Raw genomic sequence first — 23,383 nt, 5'->3', positions numbered from 1 at the left:
GACTGAAGTGAGGAATGATTTGCTTGCTTGTATCTTGTCGCTGTAAATACGGTTGACTTTACCAGACAAGTGCTGCTGCTTGCTGACTGTCTCCCTGTTAGTGGTTGCCAAAATATATCCTCTTCTCCAGCCTCTGCCTCTCTTTTTTCACTGACAGTGAGAAGCAGCAGGTGGACTTGGCTGGCTGGTAACAGCCGGTGCCATGAGCTGGATCAGTCGGCGGGAATCGCCTCTGGACTCTCCCTGTAGTTGCTGGTTCCAGTTTAGTTCTGAGGACTTTCTGGATTTTTACTGCCGAGATCTGCCACCAGCTTTAACTGGAGTAAGACCAGAGTTTGGGAGCAGACGCACTCGCTCGTTTTTTGGGTAAGTGAAACCGGACTGTAAGCCAGTGCCGGTGAGTCTAAGACCTTTGGATTCTGCTGGAGAAAAGGAACCCTTTGGGCGCTTTGGGAAGGGAAAATAGGCTCGCCCGCAAGCAAGGAGCACTTACATAGTCTCTGGGCCTTTGCTAACTGGCAATGTTGACGTTGCAATTTGGGTCTTGTGTGGTGTTTGCTTGGTTAATGGAAGTTCTGGTTTGCCTTGAGGCAACTACACTCTTGAAGTTGAAGTACACTTTTGTAATCTGTGGCCTTTGGTGACTGGTGATGTCATTTGTGTCTTGTGAGAGTAGTGGGTAGCAAGCCGAAGTTCTAAGGTTTGCTCTTGAGAGTCGAATGGAGACCGGAAGAGATTGAAACTCAGAGGCCTAGGCTCATTGACCCCTTTGGCTCTGGCACAGAGGGAGCACCACCCCATCATGGAGAGGCTGCAGAGTGTTTGTTTCCTCTTACTATTTTGGTTTTGGAGGTTCTGAGCTGGCAGCAGGGCAATCCCCCCTTAGTCCTCAGTGGGGATGAAACAACCGGGAGCACTGGCTGGCGCTATTGGCCCTGTACCCCTTTCTCTGCTTGAGATGGACTCAACTGGGAGAATCTAATCCTCCCTATTGCGAGGACCCTCCACGGGTGGTAGAGTAATTTACTGCTCTTTTCACCACTCACTACCCCATTTGGGCAGATATTCAGGCTCTTAAGAATGTTACCAACAGCTGATGTAGATGGCGAGCACAAGATAAGGCAAGGGAGAAGCAGAGCAGCTTCCTAGGGAGCATCAGATGATGCAGACGATACCCAGACCCAGAAAGCGCCATTCCTGGCACCAACCCACACAAGGAATTATGGGAATAACTTACCAAATTTAAAGAATGTTTGCAGACTTTGACCCCCAAGCTCCAGAAAATGAGAATGGTCAATAGGACTTTTATTAGTTAGAGTGCCCTAGACATCAGAAAGAAATTGCAGAAAGTCAAAGGAACAAATGGTAAGGAATGCTTCACAGCTGATAGGCCTGGTCTATAAAACGTTTAACAGGGAGGCTAAAGAGGTGAAAGCATTGGAACAAGCAGCTAATTTGTTGGCTGCTGCAGTAGGGAACATCAATAAAAGGAGGAGAAGGGATGCAGGGAAATAGTAATAGAAAAGTTGTTGAAGGAACAGTGCACGTTGCATCTTTCTTCCCTGTCTCTGCCATGTGGGCTTGTAGGGAGCCAACTCGGGGCATTTGTCTCAGTGGGCATGGTTCTCCACGTTTGGATTCCTGGGGGGACCAATCTGGGCATTTGCTGTTTGTTTTGGGGAAGGACAGTTGCCTGTTTGGGCCATTTATTTGGGCAGGATGATTGCTGCTGCATCAGAAGTACTGCTTAGTAGAGGGAAGTTGGAGATAAGGTTGGAAGGACCCAGGCTTGTTCATGACAGGTCAATAGTGGGTACACCTCTCCAGGTCCATCTCCATGTCACTTGGATGAATATTAGCAGGAGGGTCTATTTAAGCTGTGATCCTGTGTTCAATCCATGTCCTTTCTGGTGGAAAGCCTTCAAGTTCTTTGTGTATTTCTTGGGATATCTGATAAATCAATTTATACAGATGTATTGTCAGTTGATATAGTAATGCTAATTTCTCCAAGATTATATTAATATAAATACTATAGCTATATGTGTTCTGAAGATGATATACATTATTTAAAGTTCTGACAACACTAATAAGATGCCATCAGTCAAATTCTGCTTGTTGTGTTTGAATGCTGTGTGCAATAGAAATAGACAAATTTTGATCAATTGCATCATTATTATAATGAATGCTATCAGGTCAGCTACATTACCCATGGCTATTTTGATGTTTTCTTGTTTTATTATTTATAGTTTGAATCAAGTCTCTTGACAATTACTCTGCTCTGTAGCTCTGGGCTGGCTTGGGAAAGTAATTCCTTGGTTAAGATTTCCCAATCTAAAGCTCACCTGAGACTGAGCACTGGACCAGCTCTATGAAACTTTCACTGGAACTAGGAGCGACTTACCAGGGCATACCTGATGGGGATGGATATTTCTTTGACTATGTTCTGTTACTTTGGTGGGGAGTTGCAGCCCACCCACAGGCGTTATGAAGCTTGTCTGAGACTGTTAATACTGGCTATTGAAATGGCCAAATCTGAGTAGAATTTTCTGGCAAAATAGTTCTACATGATAGAATGGTGAGGTGGTGTCTGTGTGACAGTGCATACTTGCTGCTGCTCCTTGATAAATACATCCTCTCAAGTAGAGACAAGTATTGGGAAAACCAGACTAACAAGGCAACTTGGCTTCAAGGCACTCTAAATCAGTTCACTCCATTGTTAAAGGCTGCTGATGGGTTTTCTAACATTTTCCTGGCTTCTGAGTAGACTAAGAAAGCCAGAAATAGAAAAGTTGTTAATTAGTGGATTGTTGATATTACCACTTGGATACGTGGTATTTAAAGGGTGCCTGTACTGTGCTCATGACCCAATCATTCCATGACACCAGAGGGATCTAGATGAAGCTATTTAGCTTTGTCATAGTAAAATACAACCGTGATAGCCATCATAAGTGTATTCAACAGTGGGAATGAAGCAGGCCAACTGGGGTTTAGCAGGACTACAGCTACTTGAAAATTCAGAAAGGCACCTAACATGAATAAGTTGACCAAATGCTGAGTCATAGGGAGGTCCATTTGAGTAATGGTCAGATGAGAAACCAGGTATAGGTATTTGATAGGTATTTGAAGTAAAACAGGAATCAAGATAATTATCCAGGGAGAAGTGATTGACTCTGTCATGAGGAGTGATTTTCGTGTGCTTGTATCCTGTATCCATAGATACTGAGGACATGTGGAGTTTTTGAGACTGTTTGATGGTGTTAGCTGACTGTCTCCCTATAACCAGTTATAGAAACAAACTCTCTTCTCTAGTCTCTGCCTCTCCTTTCACTGACTACAAGAAGCCACAGCCATACTTAGTTGGCCGATAACAGGAAGACTGTGCATTGAGAATGTTATGTAGGCCCACATGGAGACCAGGAATTCTGGTCAACAAAAGGGAACAGGTATGCATAATGAGAAAGAGTTACAGAAATGTCTGTGTGTTGAGTGGGAAGTAGTTAAAGGCGATTATACTACCTGTCATTCTCAAGCTAAAAAATAAAGTAACTTCTTGAGCTAATAACGATGACCAAGACCAGGGTACCACACAAGGAAGTTTTCTACACTTGAAGTCCCATTAAATCTGAGAGACCAAACACAGGAGAAAATTGGTCACCTGCAGAATCAAAACTAAATTCTGTCACTGATTTCTTTGCCCTTGTTTTTGGTTTTATAATCAGTTTCATGCTATGCGACAGCTAAAAGTTGTTGTACTATCATAGTTAATAGTGGCATGCTGAACACAAACCAGCCTGGCCAGAACAGCCTGTCCAAGTTGCAAGCAAATGTATCCAGCAATTCATTGGCAAGATATAGAGTGGTAATATAAAATGAAGGACTTTTAGGGGGCCATCAGGTGGCATGGTGGTTAAGGGCACTGGACTCCCACATGGCTGACCACAGTTCAAATCCCGGACCTTGCAGCTTGCTTTCCCACTTTCTCTCTCCCTCCCTCCCTCCCTCCCTCCCTCCCTCTCTCTCTCCCTCTGAATGGGTAAATGAATAAATAAGTTAAATAAAATAATTGTTTAAAAACTAAAAATGAAATGGAAGACTTTTTAATCAAATGGTTCTATACATTTTTCAGTGTCATATTTTATTATGCATGATTAACTTAGTCTACTAAAATAATGTTTTGCTAGCTACAAAAATGTTTCTATTAAGAATCTAAATTAAAATAATAGCAGTAATGAAAAATATCTCAATATTAGTCTGTGCTATTCAAAGAACAAAATAAAATGTAGAAGAAGTTAGAGCTAGTCCACAGCCTACTGGTTAAGGGAGTCAGATCTTACATGGTGAACCACAGATGGAATTGTATCCTCAGTGGCTTGAAAAGCATGCTGGATGCATATGCTTGTGTGCCTCAGATCCCTACAGGATGGAGAAATGGAGGACAAGGGATTGTAGTATGACCATGTCCTATTGAGGAAATGCTTTCCAATACTGGCCACTTATATTCCCAACAATGACATTATAACATTTAATAAGTATTTTAGTTTTAACTAAATCAGTCCTAGATTTATGTATTTACTCTAGAAATGTTTTCTTAGTTCTAAAAAAAGAATGAGTTTATGCTTAGTATTATCCTTAGATACATTTTAGTAACAATACAGTAAAAAGAATCGAGCCAGTTGGAATCTATGAAAATGTTCTTGTTTTAAGGAAGGTTTATATTTTATTCAAGTTTGAGAAGTAATCTTACATAGAAGTTTTTAAAAATTAAATATGAATTATGAGGACTTGTTCTATTATTTCCAGAATTTTCAAGCTGTGATGGGGAAGTATCAGAAGAAATGGCACCCAGGAGAAAGAAATAGAAGAAGGTTAGGGGGGTACAAGTATACTACAAGTATTCTTCAGTTATTGAAAAAACAAAAACAAAACAAAACGCCAATTCCATGAACGGAGACTGTCAGATAGGGCTCATGTCATTTTTCCTGCCTTTGTCTCTAAATGTCCTAAGGAAATTTGCCTATCTGATTCATCACTATTTTGCACCCTACCTTATTTAAAATGTTTTAACTTAAATATATTTCAAAATTGGTCAAAAGTAAGGAAATGGTAAATTAGTCCATGAGCATGTACTGAAAATAGTGATTTTGCTTTGGATATTTAGTTGCAAATTATAGAGTTCTATGAATAATCACTATGAGAAAGAGATATAATAGTAAAACAATGTTGTAAAACATACACTTATATTTTTATATTCATATTTATAATTACATTTACATTTATATATACACAGGTATATTTATATGTGTATATATATATATATATGTGTGTGTGTGTGTATATACACATATATAACTTTATACACATCCAGAAATTGTTCAGAGGATAGAATGATTAACTTCAGAGAGGTAGGACCAGGCATAGAAGGGTCAGAGGAAACCGAGGAGGTGATTGACTTCAGTTTTAAGACTTTCCTAAACGGGATGGTTAAGGAGGTCATTCTAGGCAGAGGGAACAGTACGTGGTCTAGGAAAATAAGGATTGAGTTTTCAAAAAAAATTCTAACTGTAAAGTGTTGTAAATTTTGTGACAAAATAAACTACCTAGACGAGTAATGTTTCCTGGGACTAAGCATTATATTTGAATTTATCTAGTTGAGTGTCTTAAACATATTTAACTATACTCAGTTTCTTCTTAAAGCTAAAGAAAATTACGTTATAAAGTGTTGTTATATGAACTATGAAGTTAACGTTAAAATTTTGCACTTCATCTGGTTGCCTTCCTGATTGGCATTTTAATCATATTTGTTCTTGTATCCTGCAACAAATGTAGGGTGATGAAATAGGTTCAATGAAAGTAATGGAAGGATGCAAATCTTAAAACATGCTATTTGTAAATACAGTCAAACTAACTTTCTGATCATTGAATCTTTGATTTACTGCCCTCAAAATTACTTAACAAATCTTTAAGTTGGCTCAATTGAACAGAGATGAATACATTTTAATATTCCTTTAGCTCTAGTAGCTGGAAAAAAAAAAGCAACAGTTTTCTTAAAGACTTTGAAGTAATTGTTAGTTCTTGGCTGAAGAATTGGGGCAGTGGTTATTCAGGCCTCTTTGAGTCTACAGGAGATCCTTGCTTGGTTCTCCATTGGTGTGTCTTCCCAACCTTCTGTGATTAGGCATATCGTTCAATGCTGATGACTTCCTCACAGGGGAACCCACTCTGCCTTTACTTATTTCAGTTCTCACCTACTACCCACCCCTACCTCCACCCAGCATTTACAGCTCCACTAGTACTGTGTGCCTTGAAGCCCTTCACAATTACTTCATGGTACCTTTATTCCTATTCATATCAGTCACTTCCCAAAGCCCAGAACTCTGTTGTTATTACTCTTTCCTGGACTCTAACTGCCTATGGTATTGTAGTCTCTAATTTGAACCTTTGGTCACCTAGGCTTCAAATATTGAAATCCTTTTGCTACGTCCTTAAGAATCTATCATCAGCAAAATCTTCTCCCTTAATCTTGTCTCTGAAAAGTCTTAATACCTTCTAGAAACTGACTTTTTTTGAGACCCTACTTCCCCCATGACTCTCTAGCATGCCAGTGTAATTGTAAGTTTAATATATGGTTAGCAGCTGAGAAAAGGTCACTTTGCAAGGGGACTTCCAGAATGCTTTCCTTCGACCTCCAGGCAGCTGAGCTTTAGAGGCCATGCAATTACCATAGAAGACACTATCCAACTTTTAAAATGTATTGCATGCATCAACTGTAACAGAGTAGTCTACAGAGAATCTTTGAGTTATAATCTCATTTCTCTTTCTGGTAAGGCTATGATTTTTAAAAAGGATATTCTATATGGTTCAAAAAGTCTTAATTTGTACTTACTTTGAGAGATTGGAAAGCTGGCCCTCAGTCTCTTACTTGTGTCACTGTCGGGTGAGGTTTCTAACCCTCTGTAGCCTGTATTATTTTTATAATGTAGGAAATGATACCTTTCAAACCTTTTTGTAAAAATTTAGTGAGATAATTCTCATGAAAATAACTGAATAAAAAAGTATGCTCAATAAATAATATTTCCCCCTCTCTTTTAAAAACTTAATATACATCTGAGAAGCCTTCACTGAGGGCGAAGGTGTTTGTAACTATACTTTCAACACCAACTCTGCAGCTCTATTGCTCTTGCTGGATTTGGGCTATGGCCATGCTGTCAAAGGTATGAAGTAAGGAGTGGTCTTCATGTCCCTTTAGTACATGCTCTCAACATTCGTTTTGTACAGATGAGTGTGATCTTCCCACACTCGAAACAACTCTCAGGCACACTAAAGTGAGGCCCAGAAATTCTTAGTGCACTAAGCTCTAGTCTGCCTCTTTCTTTCCCAGTCAGAATGCAAATGAGTGAGTTGTGACATTTAATCAACCAGTTCTAAGTTTTAAAAAGTAAATCATTTCTTTACAATGTTGGTCATTACAAATTAAAAATATATTAAATGGTTTGTATTCTCAGTATTGGTTGAGGGCAGATCCATAGCTGAAACAAAACAATATGGACTAATACTTCCCTATGATCATAAGGGACACAGATTTTTCAAAGAATGTGTCTAAAAAGCACCTCCCAAGATAAGATTGAAGGATGAGACATGTTTTGAAGGAAAGTAGTTGAGAATATCATTTTTTTTTTCTTTTCACTTGCTCTCAAATGAAAAGTTGTGATTATCCTACTTTAAACCTATCAAGAAGGCTTTCAAAAAGACCAAATAAGGACCAGCAGTTAGCGTAATGGCTATGTTGCTGGACTCCCAGGTAGTCTACCATGGTTCATGTCCCGGACCCAGTGGCTTAAAACTCACACCGGGCACATGTGCGTGCGTGCGTGCCCAAGATCCCAAGAGGAGAATGGAGGAGAAGGGATTGCGGTGTGGCTATCCCCCCAGGGAGTGATTTCTTGCTTTCTGTCTCTCTGTCTCTGTCTGGTGAGCACATGCGCCCTATGGCAAAAAACCTCTCCAAAAAAGAAAAAAAAAAAACAAGATCTGATAGATCCTGGGGCTGGCAGGTGGCATGGTAGTTAAGGATGCTGGACACTCACATGACCAACTGTGGTTCGAGTCCTGGACCTGGTGGCTTGAGTTCTCATTTCTCTCTCTCTCTGTCCTCCTCTGGTCAAATTAAATAAATAAATAAAGTTAAATAAAAAAATCTTTAAAAAAAAAGATTTGATAGATTCTTTTGGGATTTTGGAACTAATGCCTGAAAAATCTAAAATTTAAGTGTTGTACCTATTGCCCCAATGCCACAGTGAAGCATGGAGGCTAATGTTAGGAGCCAGCTCAGTTTCCACTGACAGGGGAAGGTGCATATTGTCAAGGACCCAACACAGATTGTGCAGAGGGAGCCAGCTTGTTTTAAAAGAGAGACTGTTCAAAAGTCACCCTGTAAAGAGGTTGACCAGATTCATAGAGAAATGTTTGGGAACTATGAGTGGATAGCCAAGAGGAAGTCATGGCTGACATCATTGGTGAGAAAATCAGATGTGCCCACTGGGAAATCGCCAAGGAACACAGAAATGTGCCTAAGCAGGCATGAAAAATCACTGAACATCTACCATGCCCAGAGAGCACAAGCTCCAGATCACACCACATAATTTAAGCATGACATTTCCCGATCTGACCTCTCTGTGCCCTCCCTTGTGCCAATCCTGGAAGGTCCAGCAATCACAGTTAGTGAGCCCTGCCCCGTAACTGGCTTCTCAACTTGATGTTGGCACAAGTTGGAGAAAAGGAAAGTGCTTGATGCATTCTTTTACTTTTCTCACTGGACATGTCAATTACTACCCTGAGACTGTTGCTGGAACTATAATAAGTGATGTTTCATTATCAGGAAGTGATAGTAGTCGTGCCATCTGATCTGGTTTTTAGGTGGAGTACACAGCTTCATAGTATTAATAGTTGAATGGATGGATGTCAGTGGGGGAGGAGACAGTTGTTACTATTGGTACTCAGTAAGAGACTAGCTAGATGCCAACCAGTTCCATTTCTTCCTCCAGGGAAGAAAGGAAAAGTGATTTCCTAACTTCTTCTGTGGTTGGGTTGAGGTTAAGTGACATCTAGCCAGTAAAATGTGGATGGAGAGGCACTAATGTGTAGGCCTGGCTATAAATCACCTCAGTTATTCTTTTGAATTTTCTCTTGATCTTATTGCTAGAGGTAAAGGACTCAGATTATAGAGCTGCACAAGGGAAATGGGTCTCTACAAATCATTGCTTGGAAGCCAGCACCATCCTGAACTCTCCAGAAAATTACCTGACCCTGTTGTGCTCCTGTGCAGATTATAACAAAAGCACAGGGGAAAAAGTATATACATATACATATACATATGTATATATATGTATAGGTATATATATTTGTATATGTATATATATTTGTATATATATTGATTTTTATATATTGATTTATATTTATATTTACAAATATATTGATTTAATCCACCTTGATTTAAATTTGTTTGCCAGAGCTAGAGTTAATGACCCTGAAGAAGAGAAAGCCTAACTCTTTCCACAAAAGTATGAGAACATTAGCAATTACATGCACCATACCCACAACTGCTTGTGATAAAGCAGGGGATGGTAACACAAAGTAGAGAATGACTTCCTTGGAGACCAAAGTCTCCAATCATCTCTCCTTCAAGTTAGATGAGGGCCATAAAAATCTGTCATTCAGTGGGCAGAGAGACAAGAATAGGTCTTAAGGCTGTTTTGTGGAGAAGAGTAGTACATATCTGATTGAGATCTATAGGTATAGTTAAGACCTCCCAAGAATTTAAGCCCTGAACATGGAAAGGTCAACTGCTGGCTCCACCGTGGGAAGAACTCATGACTTCTTGTTTGGTTAATCAGAGAAGAATTTGGTTAAAGCAAACTTGAGCTTAGCCTAGAAAGGTAGATAGGATCCGATTAGAGAAGAATCAAGAGGATATTCGTAGAGGTCAAGTGCAGCTTAGAGGATGATGCAGATACAGGGATGAGTGTGGTTGCTTAGATAGAAAATAGACCAGAAAATGGGTTTCTATATTTGGGCCATGGACATATACCTGCAATGATAAAAATGGATTCAGGCAAATTTTAAATAAAGAATTGGTAGATATCTTAACTATCAGATGATTTCCACAGAAAATATTTTAGATCTAGAGCTTTTTATGTTGTTGTACTAGGTGCTTTGCATTTCATTTCATTCTTAAATTCCCATGAAGTATGTACTTTTTTTTTTTTTCCCCTTTAGCTTAACTCGAAAATAGAAAACATCACGAATCTGGTCTCCCTTCCTGTTTTCTAAGTAATCACACACCAGATCACATTGGGATTTATTATAAGCTTTCTCACTGAAATCCATGCTCTACATCCCATTCTTTTTTTTTTTTTTTTGGAGAGGTTTTTGCTATAGGGCGCGTGCGCTCACCAGACAGACAGAGAGAGACATAGAGACAGAAAGTGAGAAATCATCCCCCAGGGTCACACCACAATCCCTTCTCCTCCATTCTCCTCGTGGGATCTTGGGCACGCATGCACACGCGCCCGGCGTGAGTTTTAAGCCACCGGGTCCAGAACGCGAACCTCGGCCGACTACATGGGAGTCCAGCGACATAACCATTACGCTAACTGCTGGTTCCCTCTACATTCCATTCTTAATCCATATGATACTATTCTTTCTGAATGTTCAAACCCTTTCTCTGTGAAGTAACGGCACCAACACTTTGTAACCTAGATCAGTTTTCAACACTTAACACTTGTAGAGGTACATATAAATCTCTGCCCTTTCTGGAATCGTCCCTAAGTCTAAAGTTTAAGCAAACTCCAATGCCTTTACAGTGCAGTCTCCCCAGATGTGTCCCATCAATCTGCTATTGCCTCCTCCAAAGAAATTCTATACAGCATTTTTAAATGTCCAAGATTTTTGCTTGTGTCTTGCCTCAGGGTCTCATGTCCAAGAAACATTCATCTGAGCAAGTGAACCCAAACCAATTCTCTTCAGATCTGCAATCATAGCTTCCAGGATTCCAGAAATATTTATTGGAGTCCAGGTACAGGGCAGAGTGCTGGAATTGACAAGCCTAACAAGGGGCCTGTGCCTTGTGCCAAACACGCTTCACAGGTTCTCCATAGAATGCCCATTGGGCCAATTGGCAGTGGATGGGGAGACTTTGTGAGGCTCTTCATTCTCAGGCTCCAAAAGGCCTCTGTATTTCCATGTTTCTTATTTTACTTAGAGAAATACATGGCACTCACTTCTTTACTTCTAAAATGTTCTAGCTCTTTGGAATCGCTTCTACTCAAATTATATGAAACTGTATTAATGGTCATCGAGAACCTCTAGGTCTCGGCATGGAGGAATGAGCACAGCAAGATAAGGTTTCTAACGGATGGATTTACAAGTGTTTTTACCATACAACCCTGTGGTCCAACCCTTGTGAATTTATTTACATATTTCACTTAATTCTTAACATTCCATGAGGTATGCATTTTATTAGTTCTGTTTTATAGAAGAGAAAACATAGGCAGAGAGCAGTAGAGTAAACTAATTTCAAGTCACAAGCACAGTAAGTATAACATCTAGAATTCAGACTTAATAGTAAATGCTCCGGGAAATGCTCTTAACCGCGATTCTCTAATTTAAGAATAAGGGAGTAGGGGCCAGTAGGTGATGTGGTGTCTGGGGCGCTGGACTCTCACATGGCTGACTGCAGTTCGAATTCCAGACCTGGTAGCTTTCTCATCTTCTCTCTCTCTTTGCTCTCTGGTGAGCACACGTGTCCTATAGCACATGAAAAACAAAATAACCATAATAAATAAAATTAAATGAATAATTCTTTAATAAAAGGAATAAAGGAGTGGAGGTTAGTGAAGGATAGTAGAAAGAACTTATACTTTGAAATCATAGCAACTTTGGTTTTAATCCTTTCTCTGTCATATGAAGTCTTGGGCTCATAACAGTTTCTGAGTCTAAAAATCTGTCATTTAAATGTTATACTTAAATAGTTATACTTAAGTAAATTTATATTTATGTATAACAGTTATATTTAAGTATAGTTATATTTAAGTATAACAGTTATATTTAAAATAGTTATAGTTAAGTATAACAATTATATTTATTTATAGTAATAGTTCATTTAAGTATAACAGTTATATTTAAAATAGTTGTAGTTAAGTATAACAGTTATATTTTTTTATAGTAATAGTTATATTTAAATGTATATAATATTTACAACTAGTTTTTTTTTTTTTTAATTGAAGGAATCCTGAGTGTAAGAGGTAACCTGTATAGTACCTAGATCACCATAGATGGCTCAATACGTAGTAGCTTTTTTGGTAGTAAAACATGGTGTGTGGGGTAGAGAGAAGCTTATTAGTATGAATTAATTTGCAGTTAGATTTTAGATTTGGGCAGAGCTACAAGTGCCTAGCAGATGCTTGGTATTTAAAAGTTTGTTTCATCGGGTTCTGCCTTTGCAGTGATAGTGGGGCTCCCAAATGTCACTGTTGACAACATTGGTAGCTATAGGATCGGAGCTTGGGATAAAGGCAAACATGGGAACAAGAGCCAACAATATGAAATGCTAGCTGAGTTCTTTAAAATGGATGAGATTCATGACAAAAGGTGTAAGTCATGACAGAGCACTGGGGCCTGTTGGGTTGTGGGAAATGAATAATAATTGCATTTTATTTAGCTTAAATAAGAGCTTCATGTGTGTTAAGAATAAATGAACTGACTAATACAATTACTTTGGGAGCTGTTCCCATGGCTAAGTAAGGGAGCTAAGTGTCACATGGCCCACCACATGATTCGAGTTCTGGTCTGGAGCTTTGAAAAATCATGCTGGTGTGTATGCACATGCCCAATTCCCAACAGGTGGAGAAATGCAGGAGAAAGGATTTCAGTGTGACCATACCCATTGGGTGGTGATTACTCCCTGTTTCCCTCTCTCCAGCAAGTATATATGCCTTCATGCAAAATTTAAAAACAAAAATTTTTAGCCTGGACTATCCAGTGTTACAGAAAAAAAAATAGACTGCTGCAGATTAAATATTGTCAGCAATAATCCACAATGTAGATTCACATGTGGAAAATACTTTTAAATTGTATTTTTCAATTAAAAATAGCTAAGGTCAGCAGGTGGCATAGTGCTTAAGGTACTAGGCGCCCATGTGATGGACCATGGTTGGAAACCCGGACCATGCCCAAAATCCTGATAGAATGGAGGAGAAGGAATTGCATCATGGCCATCCCTGTTGGGGGGTGATTTCTCACTTTCCCTCTCTGCCTCTCTCTCACTCTGCTGAGTGCACATGTCATATGGCATAAATCTGGGGAAAAATTGCCTTCTTTTTTCCCTGATAAGTTATAAACATTGTTATTCATTCCTGTTATTCCATTTGTTTTATCATGTATACATGGCAAGTGTGTGGTTTTTTTGTTTTTTTGTTTGTTTTTTTTGTTTCCATGGGTCTCTTTTTTAGAATAGCAAAAAAGAAAAATAGTACTTTCTCACAGTGTTTATTTTTCTTAATTTCTCATTTTTATTGCACTTAAAGTTATCTTATCATTTATTTATTTATTTTGAGAAACTTTGTTACAGAGTGCGCTTGCCAGAGAGACAGAAGGCGAGAAATCGCCCCATCCCCCGAGGAAATGGCCATGCCCCAATCCCTTCTCTCTTTTCCTCTTGGGATTTTTGGACACTCACACACATCACCTGGTGTGAGTTTTAAGCTGCCTGATCTGTGACTCGAATCATGGTTGACTATGTGGGAGCCCAGCAACTACATGGGAATCCATTATGCCATCTGCTGGTTCCATTTTTATTCTTATTTATTCAATGACCAAATGTTTGTTGAACACCTACTGGGAGGACTCAGTGTTAGTTTCCCTGGAGATTATAAAAATAAAGTTAAAAACAACCACTGTCTTTAGAGCCTACATATTGCACTTAGGAAAAGATATACATGTACAGACACAATATATGCAAATCATCAAAAAACAAGACTTAATATTCATACCATGTGGGAAAAAAATTGCTAAGGGCTTAGGATGCTAAGCTGAGCAAGAAAGATATGTAGGACCCGACAGGTATAACAAATAAGTGAGGAAGGAGGGACTGTTTGCCTGAAAAACTAAGTAATTTTAAAGAATTTATCACGACTGAACTTTTTTCGTTGGGAAAAAGCCAATGTCTTATTTTGATGTGTTGCTTTAAGAAGTATCAAAGAATTTACATCTTTTCTCCTCCTCTTGATTTGAAACACTTTTTTATTCAATCATATTAAACCCTCTAGTACCTGTAAAAAAAAAACTTTTTTTTTTTTTTTAATTGGCAGAGGGAATGTGAGCTCACCAGAAAGATGAAGAGACACAGAAACAATCACATCAGTAGAGTTCAATTATGCCACAATGCCTTCTCCATTTCTTCGTCTGCCCATCCTGTCAGGATTTGGGATACACACACACATGCACCCAGCATGTTATTCAAGCCATCAGGGCCATAATTCAAACCATGGTCAGCCAAGGGATCTGGCTCCCGAAAGCACTAGGTTACAGGGTTAGCCCTTTAAAAATTTTAAAGCAACTCGGGACCACCAGATGGCATACTGGTTACAGGGCTGGACTCCCACATAGTCAACCATGGGTTGAGTTCCGGAACTGGTGGCTTAAAACTCATGCCAGGCATGTGTATGTGCATTCCCAAAGTCCTGAGAGGAGAACTGGGGAGAAGGGACTGCAGCGTGGTCATCCCCAAGTGGTTTCTCACTTCCTATCTCTGTGTCTCTTTGGTGAGCGCATGCACTTTATAACAAAAATCTGTCTTAAAAATTACTTTTTTAAAAATATTTTTTGTAATGACCCTACTGTTTAGAATTAGAGTTCATGGGAACCAGCAGTTAACGTAATGGCTATGTCGCTGGACTCCCACGTAGTCGACCGCGGTTTGCATCCCGGACCCGGTGGCTTAAAACTCACACCGGGCACGTGTGTGTGTGTGCCCAAGATCCCGAGAGGAGAATGGAGGAGAAGGGATTGTGGCATGACCATCCCCCCTGGGGGGTGATTTCTCGCTTTCTGTCTCTATGTCTCTGTCTGTCTGGCGAGTGCACGCGCCCTATGGCAAAAATCTCTCCAAAAAAAAAAAAAGAAAAAGAATTAGAGTTCATGAAAGTATGAAAATGATCTGTGATCACCCTAATCTGTCACCTACTCAGAAGGCAAAAATGATCCTTTTATTGCAAATCCATTGACTGCATGAATCTAAACCAACCAAGATGGCAAATCTAATTTACTTATTAGCAGTTTGTTTATTGTGTTTTCAGAGTTGATAACAAATATTGCTAGCTGGTATAAATAAGGTCTTATACAATGGCTAATATAACTGGAGGGATAAACGAGTCCCCAGAATTTTAGAGCAAAACTTAGAGTGTTCCAGATTTCTTTTTTCAGGGTTTGTTACCAAGGGAATATAGAGAGGAAAAATAGCCCCTGTACAGTTTTTGCTAGAGCTTAGCCAAAGCTTCCTTTGTTAGTATCAATTTGCTGTTACACATGTCACTTCCCCAAAGCTTTGTGAAATCTCATGTTTTACATATCGTTTTTATATTTTTCCATAATACATGCTGTCAAGAAAGAGCAATTCTTATTAGATAAGAGATTCAAGCTCTTCATTCAAAGAGAAAAAGAGAAAAGAGAGACTCTCCCCACAAGACTTGGCTAAAATAATAATAATAATAATAATAATAATAATAACAACAACATTTAATGTAATGTGTCAAATATTAAGTAGTTTATCACATACCTCAAACTCATAGATTTCATGGTATAATGAAAAGAACTAATGTTTTATAGTCATGTAGGTTTGCACTCAGACCTTGACTTTTAACCATCTGAGTACTTGAACAAGTTGCATAGCCCTTGTGCATCTTGTTCCCTTACCTTTAATACTAGTTTTATCTAACAGATATTATGAATGTAAAACTCTTTCCATAGCACACAGTGCATGGCAGTGCTTAGTAATTCTGAAGCCTAAGAAAGTTATCCATGAAGTACAGGAAATTTATCCATGCTTCAAATAACATTGTCTTGATATTTTTTACCCCAAGGCCTTGGTTTCATCATTAAATTCAGTTAGGCAGAGGGCTGATTGTAAGTGACTTTTAATATGTAAAAAATTAAATTTGTGCACGTATTGGTATTGAATCAAAAGACAGGAATTAATATTAATACAGTCCCATGGTTATAGCTGAAAAACCAAGTCCAGTGACCTGCTGTCTGGAGTCTCATGATAGATTTACATGTACAAATTAATTTATTCCACCAACTGTCCCCTTTTTCCTGATCTCCCTCATCTGTAGTTTGAAGATCACTATACACATTATCTTCCTTAGCTCCTCTGATGTCCCAGACATTCACAAGACATACCACAACCTTTTCTGCTAAATACGATCAAAGAATTTAAGTCAATGAAAGTTTTCATAGAAGTTTTCTGACAGCTATCCTGTGATAAGCAGTTAATAGGTTGTTTCCTTCTTACTGGGCTTTGTGTGCAATTAATTAGTGCTAACATTTAATGGGTATCCCTGAATATTTTTGCTTTTGATCTGGGTCCTATCTGAATGTTTAAAATCGTTGAATAATACAGTGCTTCAGTTGAAAGCGACCTTGAAAATCATTCTATAGATACAGAGTTTTATTTTTTGCAATTACTTTTTGCTGGTATATTATATTACATGCAGATTGATGTGTATGTGTATGGTAAATTGACTAAATTCTAAATTCCTAATTCTTATAGTTTATCTGGAGAGTCCTTTAAATTTTCCACATCTGTAATCATGTTACTCATGACAAATAATGAGTTCTTTCTTTCTTTTTGATATTTGGGTCATTTTTATTTCCCTAACTAGGATCCTAGAATAGTGTTCAGTAGATGTGATAGTGGACATCCTATCCTGTCTCGGATCCTGGGTGTAAACGTCAAAGATTTTACCACTGGAACTATGAAATGTACAGTGATGGTTTTGTAGATGTTCTTTAACAGATCAAAGACGTTTATTTCTAATATGCTAAGAGTTTATAATGTGAATGAATGTTGAGTGGTATCAAATGCTTTTCTTCTGCAACTATTGAGATAATCATGACTTTTTTAATAAGGAAGATCATATTGATTTCTATATGTTGAAACAATCAAAAATAAGCCTATTTGATTTCATTTGATTCAGTAAGCAGCTAATATTATTTAGGATTTTTTTTTTGTATTTTTTATGAGATGTGTTGACCTGTAAGATTTCTTTCTTACAATGTCCTTGCCAGGTTTTATTATCAAGATTAAACTAGCCTGTGGAGCAGAGGGTGGCTTGGTAGTTAAGGGCGCTGAACTCCCACAGCTGGACTCCCACATGACCAACCACGGTTCAAGTCCCATACCTGGCAGTTTGCTTTTCTCTCCCCCTCTCCCCTTCTTCTTCTTTGGTCAAATCCAAATAAATAAATAAAGTTAAAATAATTCTTTAAAAAATGATTAGCCTAGTCAAATTGGAAACATGCCACTTTTTTTTAATGCTTTGAAATAATTTAGATGAAATTGATTTTTTTTTATGTGTTTGGAATAATTTACCACTAAAGGCATTTATGCCAGGGGTTTCCTTTGTGTATAGGTTTTTGTTTCCAGATACATTTCTTGAATAGCTCTGGAACTATTCAGTTTGAATAGTATGTCTTATATGTGTTTAAATAATTGCATTTAAAAATAACTTTCCCATTATGTTAAAATTATATAATTTAATGGTACTGGTTTCCATTATTTTTAACTATCATTTTAATTTTCCTAAAATCTAATCATAATGCTCTCACTTCTATTCCTGATATAATTTGCACAAGTATATAATCTTTGTAACAACACTGTATAGTAAGAATCATTCTTTTCCACTTTTACAGAGCAGTAGGGTTAAGCTGACCAAGTGTACTTAGCTAGTAACAGTAGAGCCAGGACTTAAAAGAAGGTCTGTAGCCTCAAACGCTCACATTCTTTGGAATCATACCATACTCACTTTAGACATATTTTGCAGTCCTGGCTATGCTGATTTTAGAGGGAAAAATGAGTAGAATAGCAGAGCCTTTGTCCAAGAAAAAGAGAAAATAGAATATGAAAAATGTAAATGTACTTTCTCAGTATCTAAACACTGATACACTGGGCACCAGAACTGCTTGAAACAATTTCTACTTCACATGTGCCTCTATATGTGAATTGATTTCTTTGAAAAGCTATTATTATTATTATTCTATCTATTAGAAACCTCCAACATATTCTTTAGTACCAGCTTCTATTATATGAAAGTTTTTTTTCTTTTAAATTTTGTGGGAGGGCACATGTGCCCACCTGGAGAGATAGAAGCAGTGAGGAAGCACCCTCCCTCCATGGGACATGGTCATGCCTCAATCCCTTCTTCTCTAGAATTTATCCCTCCTTTCAGGATTTTCAGTATATACCCAGTGTGTTTCTCAAGGTGTGCAATCTGGGACTTAAATGCACAGGTGGCCATGTGGACGCTAGCTACTTTAACTACCATGCCACCAGCCACCCTATGCAAGACTAATATTCTACTCTTCTATTCCGTGAAGGATTCCCTAATTCTCCCAGCAAATAGATTACACTGTAGTATTACCATGTAGAAATCAATCTATCTATCTATCTATCTATCTATCTATCTATACATATATACATTTACACATATTTTATGATAGCTTCTATATTCATATATAGTATTGATTATGTTTACAAACATCTGTCTTTCTTACTGAATTATCAGTCTCTTGAAGATATTAGGACCCATATCTTTGGCATCTTTGTATCCCCCATATTCAACATAATCACAAAGACAGGTACATAGCAGAACATGATCATTGCTTTATTAATATGTGACTAATCATTTTTGTATACTTTTTTCTTTTTTTTTATGGTTTTGCCATAGGATGTATGTGCTTGCTAGAGAAAGACAGTGAGAAGGAAAGTGAGAAATCACACCCCAGTCCAGGGGTGGGGTGGGGATGGCCATACCACAATCCCTTCTCCATTCTCCTCCTAGGATTTTGGGCATGCATGCACATGCACCCACTGTGATTTTTACTCAAACTACAGTAAGCCATGTGGGAGTCCAGCATCCTACCCATCATGCAACCTGCTGGTCCCCGTTTTTATATACTTTTCTTACATACCCTAGAAACTTCTCCTTCAGGGAATCCACCACAGCCCCAGCTCTTTACTTGACATAAACTAAGTGTGCACTCTCCATTCGGAATTTCATAGAAGCCAGAGCAGCCTTATTAAGTCTGTCATTTAAAACTTCAGCTATCTTAAATGAAGTAATGAGACACGGCTCCAAAAATTGAAGTATGTTTCAAATGATTAAATTTATATTTTAAACTTTATTGCTTCCATGAGCACAACAGACAAAGACAGAAAGAGGTACCCCCAATAGTACCCTGATGTGGTAATTCAGCCTCAGCTTCAGTCAGCCCTGCATCAGTACATGTGTGCCCAATGTCCTCAGAGGTCTCCAGATGTGAGCCCAGAACCTTCCTATGTGGGTCAGCCTCACAAGTATTGTGTGTCACCTGTGCCCCTCAGATGTTTACAGTGGGGCAGCCAGGTGTCTTGGTGGTTAAGGCGACTGGATCCCACATGGCCAACTGTATAGTTCAAGTCCCAGACCTGGTGTCTTGGCAAACATTAGGTACATGAATATGCATGCTCACAATCTCAAAAGGAGAAATAAGAACTGCAGCATGGCCATCACCCTGAGCGTGCTTTCTCACTTTTTTTTTTCTCTCTCTAGTGAGTGCACACACCCTCTAGCGAAATTTAAAACTTAAAATGAAGAAGTTTACATTTGGTTAGCTATTGCTTAAAATATATACAATCACAAACTCAATAGCTATTACCTCAATTTGAAATAATATCGAAGTCTGAATGTGAATTATTTAATAAATGTGAGCCTGTTTGTCCTGCTTCCCTTCTTCTAATCATCTCGTCCATGTTCCCTTATTCTATGGATTATGAATGTGCTGTCTGATGGGCAAACCATAAACTACCCAGAAAATTTCACTGAAGACCTAAGCAACTCTGTGGAATTTACCACTGCAATATGCGGCAAAGCCACTAGGTGGAACCCCGTAAAATCTATGGTTGCCTTGGACCCAGTGTTAATCACTTCAGCCCATCAGATGACAGTGCTGGCAAGAACCAAGGAAATCAAGAGATCAAATTCCTCCTTTTCTCAGTGGAGAAATCAGAGGGCCAGCTAAGGAAAGGGCCGGCCTAGATCACGTACTGACTTAGTAGTATCCCCAAGTCAGTCCCCAAGTCTCTGTTGTTGTAGGTGGTTGCATTTACCACAGTAATTGCTTCACCCCAGGGTAATGAATGGAAGAGGTGTGTGGCTCAAATAAACAGAAGAAAAATGCGTGATCTATTCTCGTATGGTGGAGAGAAGGCAGTATTTGTAACACATTAACTGGGTTCTGGAGTCACATACTCTAAGCCAGAGAAAGTGAGCTTCAGGGTCAGTGTCTACTACAGTGTGCAACAGAATATAGATGTCTATGTTTCCTCTCACTAGATTATCAAAGGCACATTATACCACCTCTCTGTTTCAGCTCTAGGCACAAGTTTAGGCAGACAGCGGAAAGAGTTGTTCATAGCTATTTCACTGACAATTTGTGTAGTTGGAGTCAAGTTCCTAGCTTGTCCTGACAGTGGGGTAAAATATCTGATCAGTTGTCCCTATAGGCAAATCCAGAACTAGGAGGCAGGGGGATTGGAGATGAGATGGTAGCAGAACAAGACTGATCATGGCACATGATTGCTACTGGTATTTTCTATGTCCCTTCAGTTCTAGCATGGGACTCCAAAGCCTACTCCTTTTCCCATGGTACCCTCATTCTACCAAGCCTCTGTTCTTGAAGGGAATATAGCAGGTAAACCACAGTTATATATCGTGATCTCAAAAGAGAAATAGTACAATTGTAGAGATGGTTGTGACGTCAGAAAAATATATAAAATGTGCGGGACCAGCAGATGAAGTAATGGTTACACTGCTGGGCTCCCACATAGTCGACTGCGGTTTGAGTCCCAGACCTGGCAGCTTAAAACTCATGCTGGGTGTGGGTGCGTGCATGCTCCAAATCCAGACAGGAGAATGGAAGAGAAGGGATTGCTGCGTGGTCATCCCTGCAGGAGGTGATTTCTTGCTTTCTGTCTCTGTCTCCCTGGCACGCACACGTGCCCTACACCAAAAATCTCTCTAAAAATGTCTATCATCGTCTTTGGCATATACATCTAGGTGTTCGAAATGGCTGCTTTTTTTTTTTTTGGTCTGCTATAGTTGGCGTGCACTTGTGGAGAGAGACTGAACAAGAAAGCTGGCCCAACTAACCTCCATGCCACCTGCTGACCCAGTGGTTGCTATTTCTATACTATTTCACGTCTCCCAATTTCACTTGCATCTAAAAGAACACCAAAGTGAAACTGCCTCTTTATCTTTAGAGCTGAAAAGAACTGGTCTTCTGAAAGAAAGCCTTCGTATCAGTTATTATATTTAGGTAAAACGTGTAGTCTCCATTCAAAATAGACCTGCTCCATATAGATGGTTACTTAGACTTCTCCTATCTTCATCTTTAAATGTATAAATTGAAAAAAATCTGTAACGGGGAAATTGCCTTACCACGTTGACAGGAAAGATAATATACAAAGCGACTTGGGGCTCTCATACTTTGCTGATACTGTTCCATATTGTTAAAATCATTTGAGGAAACACTTTCATATTCTAGTCCAATTAAAATGTAGATAATGATAAAGAATTTACTTACTTTAGGCACTATTTCATCTGCCAAGCATAAGAATTGTCTTACTTATTCTAACCAAATTTGTGAGATGGGTAATATTATGCCAATTTTTAGAAGAAAATGTCAAGAACAACCATAGAAAATAAATAGTATTGCAGGTAAATGTCAGAGTTGGAATTTTGTATTTGGTACCTTTAGGTCTAAAGCCTGTGCTCCTAACCACTACACACCTAAGCTCATTTGTGTGTGTGTGTGGTGTGTGTGTGTGTGTGTGGGGGGGGTTCTCTTGGGCTCAAACATAAGGAAATAATCTCCATTATGGAAAAAGCTACTTGTGTATATATAGGTTTATCTATAATTATGAAAAGCTGGAAACTTGTCTTGGCATTCAGGGCCCATGTTTATCAGGCCCTGCATGTCTCCTGGCTCCTTCTTTTCCAGCATCTCATACTCCAGTCCTGCAGCTCTGTCTGCTTTTCCCCCCATACCCTACCTTTACACTTGGGGCTCTCATACTTTGCTGATACTGTTCCATATTGTTAAAATCATTTGAGGAAACACTTTCATATTCTAGTCCAATTAAAATGTAGATAATGATAAAGAATTTACTTACTTTAGGCACTATTTCATCTGCCAAGCATAAGAATTGTCTTACTTATTCTAACCAAATTTGTGAGATGGGTAATATTATGCCAATTTTTAGAAGAAAATGTCAAGAACAACCATAGAAAATAAATAGTATTGCAGGTAAATGTCAGAGTTGGAATTTTGTATTTGGTACCTTTAGGTCTAAAGCCTGTGCTCCTAACCACTACACACCTAAGCTCATTTGTGTGTGTGTGTGGTGTGTGTGTGTGTGTGTGGGGGGGGTTCTCTTGGGCTCAAACATAAGGAAATAATCTCCATTATGGAAAAAGCTACTTGTGTATATATAGGTTTATCTATAATTATGAAAAGCTGGAAACTTGTCTTGGCATTCAGGGCCCATGTTTATCAGGCCCTGCATGTCTCCTGGCTCCTTCTTTTCCAGCATCTCATACTCCAGTCCTGCAGCTCTGTCTGCTTTTCCCCCCATACCCTACCTTTACCTTCCTTGTAGTCTTTGCCTACTTCTTTTTCTTCACATGACTCTCTTCTTCCTTGTTTGTTCTGAACTCATCTAGGAAAAGGAGACTGTGAAAGAGATGAAATCCCCTAAGGGCATCTGCACTGATAGGACTTCAGCACAAAAAGCATAGTTTATTATGCTTAATATATGTCCCCAAAAAAGAAGAAAAGATACATTGCAAGGTTAACAGTAGTCACTTCTAATTAGTAGGAATGAATTATTTTGATCTTTTCCCTTTTTTGTATTTTCAAACTTTCTTTCGTGATCATGTATTTCATTTCATAATGGGAAAAAATTTAATAAGAAAGAGTAGAAGGGACAAAGACAAGGAAGGAAGACAAAAAAGGTAGAGGCAAGCTGAACAAATTTCACAATGTTAAATAAATTACCCATTAACTTTATTCT

This window comes from Tupaia chinensis, unplaced genomic scaffold (assembly GCF_000334495.1).
Source record: "Tupaia chinensis unplaced genomic scaffold, TupChi_1.0 Scaffold000139_1, whole genome shotgun sequence".
Taxonomy (NCBI): Eukaryota; Metazoa; Chordata; class Mammalia; order Scandentia; family Tupaiidae; genus Tupaia; species Tupaia belangeri.
Note: the sequence above shows the minus strand (reverse complement) of the source record.